We start from the raw sequence: 21,756 nt of genomic DNA on the forward strand, positions 1-21,756 counted from the left end.
CATCAAGAATCTAGGTGCAACCAAAATTTCAATTCTAGGGGATTCAGATCTGATCATACAGCAGATGAAGGGAAACTTTATCACAAATGATCTTAGGCTAAAAGCTTACAAAGGAGCAGCTATTCGAATACTTGACACCTTCTCAGAATCTCAGCTAACTAAAATTTCCAGAAAGCTCAATTTACATGCTCATAGCTTGGCAACCTTCGCCAGCACTTGCAAGCTACCTTTCAAACCCAATCACAGTTTCAATGCTGAAATCAAACATAGGCCTGTAGTCCCGGATAACATCAAGAATTGGCAGGTCTTTGAGAGTGACACACAGATAAATAACTTCCTTACTCTAAAAGAAGAATTTTCTGGCATTAACATTGATACTAGCACTATGGATGATCAACAACAGACATACACAATCAAGCAAAATATATCAGCTAAAACAGTAAATCTGGTTTTGCGCCCTACTACCTTTAATAACGAAAATGTACAGGAGCTGAAGCAAACAGATTTAGATGAAATAGCTGAGACAGAAGCCGAAGTAATTGATCTAAAAGACAATTTTCTGCCCATAGGTTTAACCCCTTTAGAGGATTTGTTTGATTCAAATGATATCTCAAGAAAACCAAAAATGCAACCGATGAATGCTGAAATTGAAGACTGTAACATTGGAACTACACAAAATCCCAAAATGGTAAAATTATCCAAGGCACTACCAGCTGATCAGAAGTTGAAATACATTGATTTATTTAAAGAGTTCCAAGATATCTTTGCCTGGAGTTATGAGGACCTCAAGTCCTATGATACCTCAGTCATCCAACACACTATACCTTTGAATGAAAACCAAAAACCTTTTAAACAAAAGCTTAGGAGAGTGAATCCGGTCCTTCTTCCCCTCATCGAAAAAGAAGTTAAACGTATGTATGAAGTAGGAATCATTGCTCCAATCAAGTTCTCAGAGTGGATTTCAAACCTAGTGCCTACTAGGAAGAAGAGGGGAGAGATTAGACTGTGTGTTGACCTAAGGAATTTGAACAAAGTCTCTCTCAAAGACCATTACCCCTTACCAAAAATGGATCATATCCTACAAAGGGTAGTGGGAGCCTCTAGGATCTCATTACTAGATGGATTCTCTGGATTCAATCAGATTTTAGTACACCTGGATGATCAAGACAAAACTGCCTTCACAACACCTTGGGGAACTTTCAAATATGTCAAAATGCCTTTTGGGCTTAAGAATGCAGGGGCCACATTCCAAAGAGCAATGGATATAGCCTTTGCCAAAGAAATCCATGATTTTCTAGTGGTCTACCTGGATGATCTTACTGCCTTTTCAAAATCAGACCAAGAACACTTAGAGCATTTGAGGCAGGTTTTCTTAATTTGTAGAAAATATGGCATATCTTTGAATCCAAAGAAATCACTGTTTGGCCTAGAGGAAGGTAAGCTCCTAGGGCATATAATCTCAAAAGATGGTATTAGGATTGATCCGGACAGAATTCAAGCCATCCTTCAAGTGCCTCATCCAAGAAACATCAAAGAACTACAAGGCTTTCTAGGAAAGATCAACTTCTTGAGAAGATTCATTCCTAATTTGGCTGAGCTCATAAGACTATTAAACAATATGTTGAAGAAGGATTCTAAGGTCAAATGGACCATGGAAGCTAAACAGGCCTTTGAGGATATCAAAAGAGCATTGACAAACACACCAGTCCTAACAAGTCCTAGGTTTGATAGAGATTTCATCATTTTTTCCTTTGCATCTGAGCATACAATTGCTGCAGTCCTATTACAAAAAGATGACCAGGGGTGTGAAAAACCCATTGCATTTTTCAGCAAAGCCCTTAGAGATGCCCCCTTAAAATATCAGATTATGGAAAAGCAAGCCTATGCATTGGTAAAGGCCATCAAAGACTTTAGAATCTATATTTTATACTCTCATGTAATTGCCTATGTCCCAAATGCAGTGGTTAAGGACATTTTAACCCAAGAAGGAATTGAAGGCAAAAGGGGCAAATGGATTGCCAATATCTTAGAATATGACATTGAAATCAAGCCTGCCAAATTGATAAAAGGACAAGGTCTAGCCAAGCTAATGACTGAAACCAATTTCCAAGCCCTTGACATTAATGAACTGGACAACGAAGAGGAGATGGCGACTCCACAGATCAATCAAGCCTTTTTGCAATATTCCTGGTATGCTGATATATGTTTTGTATTGTTAAACCTGCAAGCTCCTCCAGGGTTGTCCAGAACTAAGAAAAGGTTCTTGGAAATGAAGGCATCAAAGTTTTGTATCATAGACAATGTTTTATTTTGGAGAAATCATGAAGTAATTTTACTTAATTGCCTAACATTGGATGAAACTAACAATGTTCTCAAGGAATTTCACGCAGGTGACTGTGGAGGACACTTATACTGGAAATCCACAGCTGATGAAATCCTAAGGGCTGGATTTTATTGGCCTTCCTTGTTTACTGATGTGAGAAAATTTGTAATGTCTTGTCACAAATGCCAAATTTTTGAAGGCAAGAGAAAGCTGTTGCCTTTACCACTCAAACCTATTTCAACTGAGAGACCATTCCAACAATGGGGTTTAGACTTCATTGGTGAAATCCACCCGTCATCCTCTGGTCAACATAGGTGGATTTTGACTGCTACAGACTATTTTACCAAATGGATAGAAGCCATCCCTTGTAGGCAAGCCAATGACTCCATCATTATTCAATTTCTAGAAACCAACATCTTGTCTAGGTTTGGCTGTCCGGATAAAATTATTACAGACAATGCTGTTGCTTTCAAGTCCAAAAAAATGATCAACTTTTGCCATAAATATCACATGACCTTGGGCCATTCCACTGCCTATTATCCTCAAGGCAATGGCCTAGATGAGTCTTCCAACAAAAGCCTTATCAACATCATCAAGAAGGTCTTGGAGGAGAACAAAAAGAATTGGCATAATAAGCTGGTAAATGCACTATGGGCAAATAGGTTGACCACCAAGAGATCCATTGGCACAAGCCCATATGAACTAGTTTATGGAATGGAAGCAAGATTTCCTTCATCTTTGGGGATCCCTGTAATCAAGTTGCTGCAAGAGATACAAGCTGAGCCAAATGACATTCAAAGAAGGGTCAATCAGACAATTCACCTACAACAAACAAGAGAGGAAGTCTATCAGAGAACCCAAGTACTGCAAGATAAGCTCAAGAGAATATTTGACAAAAGAACCAAAGCTGAAGACTTCTTCATAGGAAGCAAAGTGTTGAGATGGGATTCCAGGAGAGAGGACAAAGGAAAACATGGCAAGTTTGATTTCTTGTGGAAGGGACCTTATGTCATTTATGCTGTACAAGGTAATAACACCTATTTTCTGAAAAGTTTGGATGGCTCAAACACTGAGGAAGGCCCAGTCAATGGGAGGATGCTCAAACATTATTTTGACCCCCTTTGATGAAACACTGCACAGTTATATATTGTACATAAATATTTGTATTTTCAGTATTTTCATTTACAGCAGATAGATAAAGGACCAAGTGGAGCAGATTTTGAGAAAGATCAGGGTACCACACCATTTTTTGATATATATTTTGATCCTATCATTGGAAAGCCAGAGAAAGCACTGGGGAACTATCAAGGTGATGAGGAATACTCAGAGAAACAAGTAAAAACAGAGCTGTAATTTCACAACAAATCAGCTTAATGGGTATTTCATACAAGTTTCTAGGATTCAGATGAATGGTCTTTAACAAAAGGAGAATTCAGGCTGCAGCGAGAATGGAAAAAAGAAGGCGATCTGACCTGCTGTTCTTGGCTTTTCATTTGGAAAATCCATCCCCAAGTGGAGCCACTGTTAGTCTCCTATACCAATAGGGTTTCATTTTTCATGATTGACAGTGGAAGTGCCAAAAATGTTCATCTTTGATGTTACAAAGGTTCCATATTTTGTGAAAGAAACAGACAGTTAAAAAATGTAAAGAGGGTATGCCTTAAAAGAATAATCAAAAGGCAAGAAAATGAATTGGTCAGAAAAAATAATTGAAATGAACCCCAAAGAAAGACCAGGAAAGTGGCTAACCAAAATGCCACTGCTATCTTGATGGATGGCCCAACAGTTCAAACTGGACCATGCCATGTTTTAAATTGCTTGTTCTAGACTAGAGAATGAATACATGTCCAAACAGTTCAAGCTTGGCAGATGAGTAGCTACATAGAGAAAGGAAGGAGCCCAACTGCTTAATCTGGGCCCTTGGAAGACATAAGGGTAGATTTAGATAGGAGGGCAGCCAAAAGAAAAGAGGATTATCAGGGTTTGCAAGGCTAAGTGCACCCATCCAAAAGAAGAAAAAATGTTAGGTCTATTAGGCAGGGTAGGCAGTTGGAGGTTGCAGAAGCAAGGTCTGACCATATGATATATGAAGAATCATATCTTATCTCACCAATAAGAGAAGGGCAAGAACAATGGTCCATATGGAAAACTATCAAACCATGTCTAACTTCCCTCATTCCCTTCAAAAGATTTCTTACTAATATCCCCTTGAGGACTTTAGGATCTGCCTAAACAGTCCTTCTTACATTTCTCCCTTGAGAAAGTCATGACAAGTTGTGACCTTCTTTCTCAAAAAGAAGCCACATTTCTTGTGCAAAGCCCTCACTTCATACTTCATTCATTTCTGGTTTCTAAGTTTCAGTTCTCAAGCTCAATTTCTCCCTCACACTCCACCTCACATACCCATATTAATTTCAAACCCTATTATATAGCTCCCTAGTACATCCCCTCCACTATTTTTTACAAAAACTATATAAAATTCCCAAAAAAATATAATAACTATCCCCCCCTAGCATTATAGCTAAGTAACATGGTTATGGGAGACATTAGTCCATCTGGGGCTATAGTCAACCCTTCTACGTCCTTACCCCGGAATTAGTCTAACCTCTGGTTAAGACTAATAGCCTATGCCTAAACCCTCACCCACCTAAACCCTTGCAAAAATTAACCCCGCAGTTAAACCCCAATGTTTAAATGTTAAAAGGTTTAAATGTTTTTATTAAACGTTGTGGCGCAATAACCCGCATTAATCCTACCCCCGAAAACCCACCCGGGCTAAAGTTTCAACCCGCGGCTACAATATATTATTTAATTATGGGCAGGTCCCACTCCGAAACTTGCACATCGCGCTAAACGCCCCGCCAGCTGTTGATCTCCCACCGCGCCCGATCCAACGATGGGCGGGTGTTTTGAGCTACCAACATGTCGGGCTTTAACGTCCAGGGGATGGGCAGTTTTGCCACCATACCCCCGCCACGTGTCGACAGCCCGAGGTGTTCGGAGGCCTCCCACCCAAAACTGCTTCTGCTCAAAGGCAGTGCGGGGAAACTAGAAACCGCCGTCCAGAAACCGTCCTCCGCCCATTACGTCAACAGCCTCGTCACCATGACGTCATGCCTGGTTCCCCGCCGCTACACCACGTCGCCCGCCACGCTATCCTCCCGCGCCCACGCTGTGTCACCGTGTCCTACCACATCATCATCCCAGTCAGCGTCCACGTCACCCATCTATACCCGGGGCCCACTGATGACGTCATCGCGGGAAAGCACCGAAAGCGCGTATGTGCCAAATTTTTCGTTAAAAATGCCGAAAGTGACCGTTTTCGGTCATTTTCATTGTAAAATTGCGGCTGCGCTGTTCTGCTGTTCACTCCCAACTGCCTCCAGATTTCAAATTTCATCACTTTGGACACCGCCACCTGAAAATTCGACGTCAGTCTTCGCCCTCCAATCAACTCGACCACACTTGGCGCTAGCTAATCTAGGTATTTGCCAAATTCAACCTGTTTGCCCGTGTTCTTCCCGTTCTCTGCAATATTTCCGCTAAATTGCCTACAAAACTCCTAAATTAATGGTGTTGTCCTGTAAATGTTGGCCTAAATTATCTAATGCACCCCCTGTTTAAGAGAACCACAGACTGTTCATAACTAGAATCCATTTTCGGGCTTGAATTTTCAAAATAGTTTCACACCGGCCCGGCATTGTTACCTTTTGCCGTGTTTTACTTCAAGCTCTCAGTACATTAAGCTGTAATCCCTTTCTCCTCTGCATTTGCCCTCACTGTCTCTAAATTCAGAGAGTTTGCCAAAAGAAACTAAAGCTCAAATCAAACTCTGCAAATTGTCTTATCAATATAACAACAAAATATTGAAGACTTTGGCTTCAACTAGACTCATTCTGCCACTCCTCTTCAAATCCTCATAAGCTATCATCCTCAGCCTGTTATACTCAAAAACTTCATTCTAAAGATAACACCTGAAAGTTTTGTAATGGCTACTCAATCAGCTCTTAGTGTCACTCTTATGAATCCACCAAACAAGGAGCTTGAAGCCATGCCTCTTGCTGATAGAGATTACCTTATCCAAGATCTTGTTGGTGACAGAAACCACTTGCAGACCTTCTGCCAGTTGAGAAACAGCTATCTAAGCAACAATGACACATATGGTATATGGGAGTCTAATCTGCCTTATTAATTCCTCCCATCTGTTAATATTTTTCCAGAGATCATCCGCTTATGTGCTGAGAACTATGATCCAACTCAGAGAGCTGTTAAGTCTCCATCTGGGAGCATACTTTTCCACATTAATCCTGACTCCATCAACCAAATGCTCAATTTCAAGCAGACTCAGCTGTTATTCCCCTTTCCATGAACTATTTGCTGGATGCAGGCTCCAAACTCTCCAGTGCTAACATTGAAAGGATCACCAAGACATTCATGAGGGCAGACCGCCAGCCTACAGGGCCACCTCCTTTCTTATGTGTCCATTTCAATGAGGTGGGCAAGCTTCTAGTTGATATGATCTCTTATGTGCTGGGCTTCAAAACCAGTGAGCACATTGATGAAACAATGTTGGTATTATTAGCTGCATATAGTCCAAGCCAACCCCCTGCTTACAAGTATAACTTTGCCAAGTTTATAGCCAATAAAATACATGACCAGCTATTGAAAGTGGATAGGGATGGAGTATTCAAATATTCATCATATATCTACCACTTCTTCATGTATTACCAGTCTGAAAGCTTCCAATGCCCCATCAAGAAATTGGATTCTAGGGGTGAAAAGAGGTCTATCATCTTCTGGTCATTAGTTTTCCATGAAGTCCAAAACTCTCCATATTCTTACTGTGAGTTTGTTGACCAATTTGTATACCCAGTCTCTTGCCTCTTAATGAGATCCCCTCCTCCCAGATTTTCATTTGAGATTCAAAAGACCTTGCAGCTATCCAAGAGCTATAAAATAGGTGATTGGTACTTATATCAAAACCATATTGTCATCAGAATTTATGGCTGTGAGCTCTGTCCTTACAGGCTTCAAAGGTATGTACCAATGAGATTGTTCACAATGGAATACTATAGGCAACTCATTAGTTCTGACCTCACCCACTTTCATAGTGCCAAAAAGAAAGCCCACCTCAAATTCAAAGACCATCTAGGCCCCTTCATCATGAACAAGAAAGAAGGTTGGCAAGATGTTGATCAAATTCTTAGGGACAAATATAAACTAAAGAGGAGCTTCTGGTGGGTCCCTTATGACCTGGAAGGTTTTATCAGTGCCAGAAGAGTTAAATACAGGCTGCTAGGTTATGACCACTGTAAATATCCACAAATTGAGCAGTATGCCAACCAAGATGAGTGGTTGCAAGGTACATTAGTTGAGGAATTAACTCAAGAGGAAATAATGGAGAAAAATGTCAAGGATTTAGAAAAAACTCTTGACTTGGATTCTGTGCAGCAGGTAACATTCAAGCTGCCACATCAAATTGGAGAAGGTACATCCGCTGCTGCATCCACACCAGCCGCCCAGGGACCATCTACATCAGCAACAGGTACAACAAAGGGCAAGGAGATAATGGGTGCAGAAAAGGAAGTGGTCACAGAACAGCCTGCCTCTTCAATAGAGCAACCTCAAGTACAGGCTCCTCCACAACAAACAGAAGCACCAACAGTGCCTGCCTTGCAGACTCCTGCCCATGAGGAAAGAGGTAGAAAATGAGACCGAGATGAGTCCACACCTGCTAGTGGGTCCACTCAGCAGCCCGAAGCCAAGAGGCAAAAGGTTGATTCTCCAGTTGTGGAAGAAATCAGTGAAGAAATCCTTGGAAGCCCAAGGAAAGATAAAGAAGACAGTCAACAAACAACCACAAGCTCTTTTCAACAAGAGCAGGAAAGACAACATGGCATGGAGGTGTCCTCCTCCACTCAGCAAAGCAAGAAGCCATCTAGCATCAAGGCCACCTTTAAAGAAATTAAGGCACAAAATGAGCTGCTAAGAGTGCAGTTATATGACCAATTTCTCAAGGCAACACCGGCCAAACAAGAAAGGTTGATGGCAGCATATGACATCAAAGAGGAAAAGATGATCCTCAGCCATTTTAAACCCAAGGTACAATAGCCTCACTCGACTGCAGATTATGTTAGGACGAAGTTGGAGGTTATGGCAAAAGACATTCACCCCATGGATCAAATAGAACTGCATAAGCAAACAGGGGAAATGGTCTATGCCACATTGGTAGACAAGGCCACAATGGCCCATGAGTTAAAGGAATCTCTGAGGAACACTAATACTCAGCTTGATTTAGAAAGAATGTCCTCCACAGCCAAAGACAACAGAATCAAAACATTGGAGGACATTATTGTGGACTTAGGACATGATCCTAAGGATCCTAAGGGTGTGAGGGCCCTTATGAAGAAGAAGGATGATGATATTGCTGCATTGAAAAAGAGATTGAGATTGCTTCCTACTGAGCACCCTCAAACAGGAGAATTGCAGAAAGAGAAAGAAGCTGAGGATCAATTGGATTTGATGATGAAACTGAACCAAAGAGTAATTGATTTGGAAGGGGAGTTGGAGAGAGCACTGCAAGACAAATAGGGAGAGTCAACCTCCCAGCCTCCTCAAACTGCCCCAACTACTGCAGCAACTACAGAAGCAGCAGTGACCCCTCCAACGGCTACAACAACTTCAGATACTGCGGCAGCAACAACAACAGCTACTGAGGCTGGCATAAGCATGGATGATTTGACAAAAGCTGTCAAGGAGCTGGAGCTTCAGGCAACAGAGATTAAACAAGCCAAAGAAAAATTGGCTGAGCTAGAAACAAAATATGACAAATCCAAAATGACAGTAGCTGAGCAGACCAGAGAAATTAAGGCCCTGAAAGATAGAATAAAGGCCTTGGAAAAGGAACTGAATTTAGAGAAGACTCTGGCTGAGATAAAGAAAATTTTGTGGACCCGGATTGACCACTCTATCACCAAACAGTGGAAATCAATCAAAACAGTGCATGAGCAGATGGAGTTAATAGGCCAAGCTCAAATTGAAAGCCAAAAGGCCAGAGCAACACTAGGAAATATTCCTGAGCAGGCTAGTAGGATGATACATTTCCTCAACACTCACACCAAGGAGGAGTTGGCAGCCTTAGACATCAGCAGCAGAACAGATACTGTTCTAACAGCCAAAAAGGTGCTGACCCTCAGAAATTTTGTTCAGAATTTGGAGAGAAAATGTCAGGAAATGCAGGTTGAGGTTGATGACTACAAGCTTAGAATGGGTGCATTACAAGACAAAGGATTGCCTAGCCTATTGAACGGTGCTGGAAGACTGCTCACCCGTGAGCAATATGCCACTAGGATGACCAATTTCATTGCAAATCAGATCACAACATCCACCAGCACCTCAGAAGAAGCAGGACCGCCATCAGGGCAGAGCCTCTATGACAAGCTAGAAAATTTATTTTACATTGAGCATGAAATTAATCACTTGTTTGAGGTCCCACCAAATTTTTACAGGTACACAGAGGCAGATGAAACTCTAATAAAAATACGAAGACACCAACTGCCTAAAGAAGATTGGTGGCAAGCAATGCTGCAAATTTTGCCCCAATGATCTCAGTTCGGTCTCTTCTAATCAGCCTCAGGTCAACAAAAGTTAATGCAGCATGAAGACAACAGGCAGAGCGGGTGAGAGTAATGACTCAGCAAAATACTGGGACAACAAGCTAGAGAAGGGAAACACGCAGATTTTGGACAGCGCAGCTCCAGCTGACTCAGTTGGTCACAAAAGTCAAAACTTTCTGACAAGATGGAGAGCTAATGCACTAAATATTTACTGCAGCATTTACTCTTTCAGCTGTAATTCCTCAGGGGTTGGCACAGAATTTATGAGCCATTAACTCATCAGCTAGATATTTTGTATCTAATTTTTGTATATATACCTCCCCACTCAACGTATTTGGGGTTGGTGATTTTCTCTCTGAGACACTGTTTTGTATATTTTCAGACTATCTAATACAAATGGCTGGAAAGTTCATGATCTCTGCTCTGTTTGATGCCAAAGTGATGATTTGCGTTCTGCTATAGAATTCCTGTGTTGTTTGATGGAGCAATAAGTTATCCTAAACTATGTTTTGTCTTTCTATGTTTGCTTAACTCAAATATATGTTTCACTAGCTTAGCAATAGAGAAAAAGAATAGTACAGGAATTGTTTGAATACACCCTATGCTCAGTCTCTGTTGTTAAAAATGTTTTCGTCAGAATTAATCATAAACATGAATTCTTAACTGCTCACGTTTGTATTTGTTCTATCATTATGAATGTTATTCAGGAATTCTTAAATGCTCCTAAATAATGTTCCCACCATTCCCTCTATCAACTTAGTGAAAGATCCTTAGTTGCCTTTCACTCCCTGATTTCATCCCATCATATTACAGATTTGAAAAATTGTGCCATAGATGCTTGTCTGGCTCTGTAGCATAACCTTTTCTTCAAAAAGACACTTCCAGCAGGTCACCATCATCGACTCCATGCCCAATGGCCTAGATTATTCTACAAAAACATACCTGTTCTGACTGAAATCATCATCCCAACAAATTCAAAACAAAATCCTGTGCACCATAACTAGCCTAAAATTACACCAAAACAAAGCTAAATCAGAAAGAGAGAGCCCTCTCTGGTTGCAGGTAGGCTAGGACCTATGGCTAAAAGATTGGTTAGTGGTTACCTCAGCCGTATTCCCTTTGGAGTCAAAGGGAACAACCTGAGTGTTAACATCTCCTATAAGCTTTAGAGTTGTAGGGAGCCAATAGTCTAGGGGAAGGGAGTATAGCCTGACCTAAACTGGGATGCATGTAAAGGTTTCCTTCTCTGGGGTGAAATTCTCCACCCATGGATTCATGTATAAACTAGCTGATGCAAAAAAATAGGGACTATCAGCAAAGATTTTGTCTTTGTCTTTCATATTGGCAAATACCACCGTAAAAAACCATTAGACCCTAGGTGTAACTCTATTTCTCACGGATTACAATGATGCTTGATCCAATCACACAAGGCTTTTTCTGTGAGCCAAAGACCCATAAACTTGCATATGACCTCATACGCTCCCTCAAGGCCTCGGTCTCAGGATCAATGATCAATGTCATCGGGATCATCATTGTTTTTGGCTTACACGTCCTTGTGGAGCCTTTTTACTTTTGTTGTTGTTTTTGGTTTGTTTTCTTTCCTTTTGGGCCCCTGTCTTCATTTATTCTTTGTCCTTTCCCACCTACTTTTGTCGATCCTTGGACATTTTCTGACATAATGTATGCTTGTGCATTAAATCTCGTCTTGAACCCCTTCCCTTTGTCCATTACCACATTCTGATAGGAGGGAGTCCCGTTCCCTCCTCCTCTGAGAACCATCTGCATTAAACCCTAGTTACTACTGCTCAGAAACTCTCACTTCTCCCAAGAATCACCTCACCAAACAAGACCCCCCCCCCCACCCGCCCTCCATAAAGAAAAATAAAAAATAATATATATATATATATATATATATATATATATATATATATATATATATATATATATATATATATATATATATATATAGATATATATATATATATATATCTTAGTTTAATCTAGTTTAATTATAAAAATATAATAAAAGTATGAATATATAGTAGTATTAGAATTAAAATTAGTTGTATTATTAAATACATTTATGACAATACACTTAGAATATGTAGATAGTTGTATTTACCTTATAGAATTAAAGTAGGTGTTTAGTGTCATTAAATCATATCTTAGATAATAAAGTAGTTTAGTAAAATAATCTAGTTTAGTAATACATTTGTTTTTAATAATATTATAAGATAATATTAACATGGTTTCTTAGATTTAATATAAGATTTATCTTAGGATAATAATATAGCTAACACAATATTATAGATGACATTAGATTCATATAATTAGTAACAATGATATAACTTTATTTAGGTAATACTAACATAATTAACATAGATATAATATATGAAATTTATATTAACTTAGATTAATGACTAATATAACTTTAGTATTAAGATAACATTAACATAGTTTTATGTGGGAATTAACAACTACCATTAACTTGACTTAGTATCATATAGGCTAGTGTGTATGCTAAGATAACCTTTAGGTTATTCTTAGGTAACAGGGTAATTGGACCGATAACTAGTGGGAACCACCAACTTCAATGGAAAAGGGCCTAATTGGGGCATTCACCAGGTGGTCTCCCTTGATGTTGATGGAGGACATTTTTGCCCATCAACATTTTTGGCGCTAGAAGGAGGGCCTAAGCTAGTTGGTCTGTGTGGAGTCTTGTTTTAACATTTTTAACTAGCTATGGCTCCTATATGCATTCCTACTTTGGGTCACGCTTTTAGCTCACACAAACCTACCAGAGGCATACCAAAGAGGCAACTTGAATCCATATCTGAATTGCAATATGATGGTGAGAGTGACAATATTTCTTCTTTGGAACATGTTGATCAATTTATACATAAATGCAAATGTTTTAAAATCACTAATGACAATGAAATTTGCAGGTTATTTACTCTCACACTTCAAGGAAGGATTTGGGAATGGTACAAGATGCTACCAGCTAAGTGCATTCACTCTTGGAATCACTTCATGTAGATATTATTTTTAGCTCATCACAATTATAGTTATGAGAAATTATGCTTAGAATTTGATAACTTGACAATCTATGAAGATGAAACTGTTAGTGAATTTTCTGATAGATTCATGTCATTTTGCTACAGATTTCGTCATGATGACTTACCCCCTAAGCAAGTTTTAATTGAGAAATTTACCTCTATTGTTCAAGAATATAATGTAAGAACTTATAATGAACATAAAGAGGAATCTCCATTAGTAAATCTTGATTCTACAATTAATCCTATTGAATCTTCAAATGAAAATAATGATCTTCTTCAACCATCAACATCAGGAGAAAATATTACATCTAAAAGTGTTTCTACTGTATCTCCTTATGTTTATGAGCTAAGTTCAACAAAATTAAATTATACGGAGCATCAAGATTTAACCAATAATCAAGATAATAATTCTTCTTCTGAGAATGAACTATGTTCTATTTTGATGACATATAACACATTAGTAGGCCATAAATAATTTAATGAATTATCAATTGAAATCCAAAAATATGATTTATTTTTTGGTTATCATTATTTACAACATAATCATTATATGGGTCAACTTGTTGGAATATTTACTAGTTCAAATCTTAAAAATGAACTATATCATGAAACTCAAGGGGTATTTTTAAATGATCAATTACTTATTGATATCAATTTAGAAACATCTATTCATCCTTTTCGTGACTATCAAGATTCTTGTAAACTATGGGAAAATGATGTGATCTTTAATAACTATCCTGATACTTATGAGTTTAGATCATTTGATTCATTTTCATTTTCTAAGTACAAACCTACTTCTTTCTATTCTGATTTGGATCATCAGTCTCTTCTACAAGTTTTTGATATTACTCATGACATCTTAGATATGATACTTGTTATGTTAAAGGCTTAGAACAATCATCTAGTGACCCTCTTACATTTGTAGATAATCATAGGTTTGCCAATTGCCTTAATTCTTATGTACATATAATAGACGCCTTTAAGGATCTTCCTCCTTTTTCTCTTCATTATTATAATCAATGTCTCACAAGGGAAAAATATAGTTTTTGTAAATTCTTAGAAATAATTGATGTTAATACTTCCCAACTTATACAGTTTTAAAAAGCAATACCTTGGTGGATCCTTAAAGGTAATATCTCTAACCCTTTAGATTGTACATATTAGGATATATTTTATTTACAATTAGAGAATTGCTTTAGCATAGTTTTTTATTTATTTTAGATTCCTTTTTGTCTTTATTCTTAGGAATTAATATACATGTTGACTTTAGCATTTTTGTACATAGTTTAGTATTTGCTTCATCACTTTTACTAATGTATGTAATGTATATTTCTGCAGGGAATAAAGTGATTGCTTGGTTGCATTAGAAATATGACTATACGTAGTCATACTTTCCCTATTAGAATTAGAATAGGAGTTTAGTTAGTTTGATTTTATTTTCTTCTAAAATAAAGCAATTATGGTATTTTAATGAATAAGGATGAGACATTACCATTCATTCAATTAGCATCTTGCTCATTTTGGGTTTTTCATTTGTAAATTTATTTTTACATTTGATCAATGGTAAACCCCATATTCTAAGATGTTAACTCAAATATAGTGCTCATTTCTACTTTTTACACACATAATTGCAATAGGATTAGAATTTACATTTTAAATAAAAGGTTAATTAATAAAAGGAGCTCATGAGACAAAACTTCAAATTTTGGCATACAATATCTTATCATTCATTTATTCATATGTCAAGCTTTATCATCTCTCGTTGATAATTCTTGTAGTGTATTAGTTAGCATTTAAACCCAATAATTTGATTATCTTCAACCTATGAAAACTCGGAGATAAATGTAACTTGTCTTGCCTATTTTTACATACTTTCATGCAAGGATGTCAAAGATCTATAAGGTAAATCAGTGTGCATATTCTTCTAGGTATGTGTACATGTTGATCTTCATCTACCTTTAGTTTCAACTTTTGTTTTCTTTCTTTTAGTTATAATTTGTCTCTTATTTTTGTTTTTCTTCTTTTTGCAAGTTTTCATTGGTTCGAGGATTTGGTTTTGCTAGCAAAATTAGTTTAGGAAGAACAACCATCATATGGCATTAAGGGAGTTTCTTTTTCCCTCTTTCAAATTTTGCTTATATTCTTTTGAAACTAATTGTTGGTCTTATTCTTAAAACTTGATCTTTAAAAGACTTGCAAATTAGTTTTCAAGCATGATTTGCAAAAGAAAGAAATTCCTACTAAAGCATACAAATATAATCCTTAAATCAATAACTATGCTTTAAAATAAGGAGCTTTATTAACAAATCACTTTACAAGATAAAATCTATAGTTTTAACATAATCATCATTTCATTTATATTTTTTATGTTAATCTTTTATTTTATCTTGTAAGATTTCTCTCATGGCTTATGCTCTTGATGGTTTTCTTTGTGGTTTGCTAGCATTTGTCTTAAACTTTTTATTTGGTGATTGTCTTTTCATTTCATTTTTTCAATAAAATGGGGGAATATTTTTATTTCTTTCAACTTGGCATAATCATTAGGAAAGCAGTTTTATGCTCTATTTTCTATTAACGAAACCTTATCCTTAAGGAATACTTCAATGAAGATGATTTCGTTATGCCCATTTTCAACTTTCCTAACTAGTGAAGTCCCTAGTTTTGGTTCTTTGTGTTTAAATCAACCAGCATTATCTAATGGACTATATTTTTATCCCCATTTTCATGAAAACAAAGTATTTTTAACAATAGTTACCTAAGGTATTCAGTCCTTAGGGAGCAAGTCTAATCAAGTAAATATTAGTTGTCTTAAAAAAAATTATGCCATCCCTCGCTCTTAAGGAGCAATTTCCACCTCGTCTATTAAGTAATCTCTATGAGATTAGGAATAACCATTGTTAAACCTAAAAAAAAAATTGGTCAATTGAAGGATAGGAGGTCTCATCACGAGTCAACCTACCATGATCACAAGTTCTAACATTTTGACATTATCATTATTGGTTACCAAGCCAAGGTAATGGATTTTGAATGCAAGGTTGAAGGACAAGAGGTCTCATCATGAGTCGACTTGTTCACTGTGTTAGATCCCATGAATGGTATTGTCATCAACTAGTTACCAAGTTAGGACAATGATCTTTAGTCGACATTCAAATAGTTTTAAAACAATCTTGTAACTACGTATTTATTTCTAATATATGCGACATTGGCATCTAAAAGGGTAAAAAGGCGTCCCTATCAAGGCTATAGACGCATGCTGGTAGTAGTGGCCATGCTTATGGTATGGACGTTAATTTAACATTATGTTTTACTTGATTACCTTGTTTACTTGAAAATTGATTGCCAACCAAGTTTACCATTGTACGTGTGAATTTGCTGAATATATTGGATTCATGGGGTAATTTTTTATAAGTTCATGAACAATGATTGATATAATTTTTTCCTGTTAATGGTGCATGACATGGACGAAACTACTCTGATATCTGAATTTTGAATTTTGAATCATTTAACTATAATTCATTCATTTTTACAAGTTTCGTATCTTTAAACCATAGATAATTGTTTCTTCCCAATGAGTCGCCATTGTTGTTTGTCACAACTCCCCCTCCTCCCCCCCCCATAATGTTTCCAACAAAATCATGGGGACCCTTATTTAATTTCGTTGCTTACATTAGGTTTTAGTTTTTTGGTTTTCATTTTACCCTCCATTTCACATGTTTGAAAACTCCCTTCTTTGTTGGCATGATAGTGACTAATGATTCCTTTTAGTGGATTGCTTGGCTTTTGATCTTTATGCACGTCCTTTGATTGGTTGTCTTTTTGTTTTATATGGTTAGCATCTCTTTTCTACCTTTCATGATTCATAATGACGCTAGTCACGACAAGGAAATGTGGCACATTTAGTTGCCACATCACCTCATATTTCACATCTACTCACATTGGTTGTTTGACTCCTCTACATGGCTTTACGTTGCTTGACACCTGACTGCATCAAGGAAAAAAACATGAATATAAACATTATAATAAAATATTTGTATATAAAACATTTATATTTAAATTAATAGTGAATTATGTATTGTTTTAATAAATCAATACGTTGTCTCTGCCTAGGGTAGCTCAAGTGGGGATGGTCGTGGAATGAAGTCTCACTGAACCAAAGATCTTGGGTTCAAATCTTGTGCTACCCTCCCCCATAGCGGGGTGAATAATGGACATGTAAACTCGAAAATCAAAGGGTCCTACCAAGCTTACAAAAAAAAAAAAAAAACAATACATTGTAATCTTATCATTATATATATATTGTAAATAGAATTCTAATTGTATTAAACATTGTAAAAATATACATATTATAAAGGTATTAGTTTATAAATAAATTGTAGGGGAAACAAATATATATAATAAGTGTAAATATGGTTTATATTGTAGTTAAAATCTTGTAAATATTATACTCACAATCATGTACAATATAAAATAACGAAACCTATTATTATAGCATCATTTATCACCTTTATATACTTGATGCTCTGAGTCATGGCCTTGGTCAGCCCTTTCTCTTCAGACTTGGTCCAATTATTAAAAACATTATTTTAAATACCATACGTGACTCTATCCTTCCAAAAACGCATTCACACGTGGATTAAGCTATACCCAACCCGCGTATATGATTTAAAATATGAAAAAAATATAAAATCCCTATTTTTTTTTAGGTAGGGTTTATGGGTTACACCCGAAGCCTACCTACAGGAGCTCATGGTCTAACTGTATCCCAACTGGAAAAATTGCTTTGAGGTGATATAAATACACCTCATGGTGAAGGCCTAAGGGGAGAGAAAGATAGGATATTGACATTATATCCAATTAGTCCCTGATCAACTCTGATTTATCCATGTGCCTCCTTCACTACTAGCTATAGGAAATCCTTGTTTCCTCATAGAGATGTCCATCTCATTTATATGGCATCCATGTGTATGCATTTGAACGAGGATTGTTGGGGATTATATTGGACAAATCTGGAGGAAGGTTTCGCTTGGAGTCGTGGACATATCAGGTTGTATTCATCCACAATATTTTGCAGACATCAATAAAGAAGCCTTGTCTTGTTCTTGATGTTATGATATTAATGATTTAATTCATGTTATAATCTAATGATGTATGATTTCATGTTTTATATTTATATGCTTATATGATCTAACATCTATATCATGAACATGCTTTGAACTACTGCTAGTATATATGCTTTTCTTGAATGAGTTGTAGGTTTTGAAGCATTGGAGGAAGTAGAGGGTTTGGACCCTACAGGAATGACCTCAAATGTAGGACCTTCAGGTATTATTTTTTCTTCCTACTTTAGCAGTTTAAGTATTAGGACTGCCTGTTTGCTTGCTTCTTGTTGGTGTATTCCCTTCACTCTGTTGGGGTGAACAACCCATACCCTAGGGTGTATTATTTCCATAATAGAATTGGTGACCGAATTGGGGAATACTTCTAGTATTTCCTAGTTTTGGTTGTTTCTCTCTTGATTTGGGCCTTCTTGTTTGGTTTCTTGTTTTTCTAGTATCTTTGACTTATCTGCAACTTGGGCAAAAAGTATGATCTTCTGGATCATACCTAATTTTTTTTTATTTTTCTTTACTGACTTTTCTATACGCGAGTTTTAGTTTACATAGTGGCATATACACACGTTTTGTCCAAAGAAACACACATATATGCGTGTTTCCTTGAGAATAGTCACGTATGTACCCAGGTCTATCAGTGCACAGTCACATATGCTTGGTTTTGAATGAATTTTTCAAATGCTGAGTTCAGTAAAGGGTTTTACCTAATTTTTCTTGCTTTTGTTTCATCATTGATTGTTTGGGAAAGTCCTGCTTCTTGCAAATTTTCTGTTTCCTCTCTATCTCTGTGGAAAGACCTAGTCAACCTAGGGTTTTCTTTTTGGTAAAGTGTTGGTTTCTGTGTTTGGGTTCAAGGCTTCTTGTTAGGACCTCATATTGTCCCTTTTTGACCATACATTTTTCTATGATGTCATCCTTTTCAACCTATATTTAACGTCCTTGTTATTGTTTTAACCCAATTGTTCCTAAGGTACACAATATTTCTTCTCATCACTATACGTTTAATTATTTTACATATAATTATGCTCTCTTCATAGTTAATCATTGAATTGATAGTTTCTGAACAGTTAAAGAATGATGTGCAGTCCAAGTTGCTGAAACTGCCTGGAGATTACAAGATTACTTCTATAGTTGCTGAAACAATAGGAATGATGCGCAAATCTCGTGGCTGAAACAATTGTGATTTGCATTCTAGATTTGATAGCAATAGAAGAATATCACCGAAGGAGCTGCTACACTGGATGTAACGACCATGATCCAAAGACAACATTATTGTAACAACATTTTGTTGATGGGAAAACTGATTTCCCTATTTTTGTATATTGGGTTAAAATAGGACTTACAATGTAATCTATTGTAATAGATGTCTCCTCTTTAAAAAGAGGAGACATCTACATTAGAGGGGGATGAACAGACTGCGGGAAAGGTCTAGTTGAAGGAACAGAACTGGAATCCTTTTGTAACATGACATATTGATGGATGAATAAAATATTGTTTTGAACATTTCTTTCTAGTTCTTGTCTCCTAGGGAATCTTGTGAGAAGGATAGGGCCCACCTTCATCACAAGATTCACCCATTATATTTCTGCAGTGTGTTAAGTGTGTCTTTTATCCATGCCTTGTTAACAATACTGTTTACTGAATATTGTTTATACATTATTGCTGAAACTCTGTTTTCTTTCCAATTGATTGCTGCATTATTTAGTTTATCCACAATTAATTCATGAGTGTTTCATTGGCAATTGAGTTTACAGAGTGAGTTGGCAAGCTTGGTAATCAGAAACAAGTGTTGAAGATTCCCACTCTGGGAATAGGGTCCTGTTCTCTGTTACAGCATAACTAGTGCTTTTATTTGCAGATTGATTCTTTTTCATTAGCTTACTCCTTTCATGAAATTAAGCATTATTTGGTAGCTGTCTGCAATAGATTGTTTTTGCTATAACTTAGAGTGGAACTTCAGTTGGCTTGAAGCAAGGTGTGACTAGTTTTTACTACAACTTTTATTGCTTTTAATATTGAGTACATATAGTGTGTAGTTGCCTTTGAAATAAACAGACTTCCTTGGGTTGACAATTTATGTAGCACTTGGTTGTTTGAATTAATAAGCAATTAAAGTGACCAACATTTTGGCGCCGTTGCCAGGGAAGGCAATCATAGATTTTAAAAGCATTAATGATTTTCTTTTAGATGTGTAGGATGCATGAGAGGATGCAAGAAAACTAATCCTACAGGTGGCAAGGGCAAAGGAAGAGGAGGAAGAAAAACTTTTATTGATGAGATTATCTCAAAAGCTGAAACTTCTCAGAGGCTAAGCTCTCGGAGGCCACAGACTCAGCACTCTCTCCAAACGAACTACGAAACGGAGGAAGTAGTGGGACCTGAAAGGGTTGAAGAGATAGTAGAACATATTGAGGAACTAGTAGAGGACATTGAAGAACCAATAGAAGATATTGAGGGACCAATAGAAGTTGAGGAACCAGTTCAGGACATTGAGAGTCCAACGGAAAGCGCTGAAGACCGGGCAAGTGCAACAGGGGAACAACCAATGGATGGAAACAATGAAGGACTCTTTGGTGGGGGACATGGAGGAGGAGAAGGAAGAGGCGAGAATTCTCTCTCCACCTTGGAATTCCCTATTGGGGATCTTCCCAGAGGAGCAACTCCTATGAAGAACATCCCACTCTCAGCCTTACCTAACTTCCATGGTTTATCCTCTGAAGACCCTGATGAGTTTCTTTTTGAGTTTGATATAGAAGTTATGATTATGTTACTAATGCTCAAAAGTTGAAGTTATTTCCAGCAACATTAAAAGGAAATGCACTAAGATGGTTTATGAGCCTGGGAGGTCATGTGATCACAACATGGGAGCAGATGAAGGAGAAGTTTCTGGCCAAATATCAAGACTATTGCCAAATGAGAGAAAAAAGGGAGGAATTATTTAAGATGGTTCAGAAGGACGACGAAAATCTAGAGGACTTTGTGGAAAGACTCCAGTACAATCTGCAGAGATCTAATCACCCCAATGTAAGTAAAGATATTCTTAAGACAATATTATTGAAAGGGGCAAGGGATGATTGTTTAGACATGCTAAATATGCTTGGTAAATGGGACATATCTAAAGAATCATATGATGAAATCATCAACCTCTGCAAGAGATGTTCAAGAGGAGCTGTAAATAGATCAAAAAGAAGGGATAATATTTATTCAAGAGTCCAAAAATCACCCAGTGGAGGAGCAACAAGAGCTGAAATAGGTAATCTACTTGAGGAATTCAAAACTGAAATTCTAAGTTCTTTTGCTTCACAGATTGATACCTTGCAGGTTAAGAAGAAACAAGCAGAGGCAAAAGCTGCTTTGGCCATCTTCTATCCTAAATGCAGAGAAAAACATCCACTAAGGGAATGCCCATTGGACAAGGTACCAATTTGCACCATTTGTGAGAAGGACCATGAAACTCAACAATGCCCTTCTTTACCAGGGATAAAAGCAGCGTTGCAACCAACTGAGGAGGAAGTTGAAGCATTTTATCTGCTGACACAAAGGAGGCAACGGCAACCACGAGGACAAGGTATGAACTCTAGTATTCCATTTAATCGTTGGAATAATTATCCTTCTTTTAATCAAGCAAACTACCCACCCTTCAAACAAAT

The sequence above is a fragment of the Pinus tabuliformis genome, chromosome 9 (genome assembly GCF_031772625.1).
Source record: "Pinus tabuliformis cultivar Carrire ecotype Pingquan chromosome 9, CPIR1, whole genome shotgun sequence".
Taxonomy (NCBI): domain Eukaryota; kingdom Viridiplantae; phylum Streptophyta; class Pinopsida; order Pinales; family Pinaceae; genus Pinus; species Pinus tabuliformis.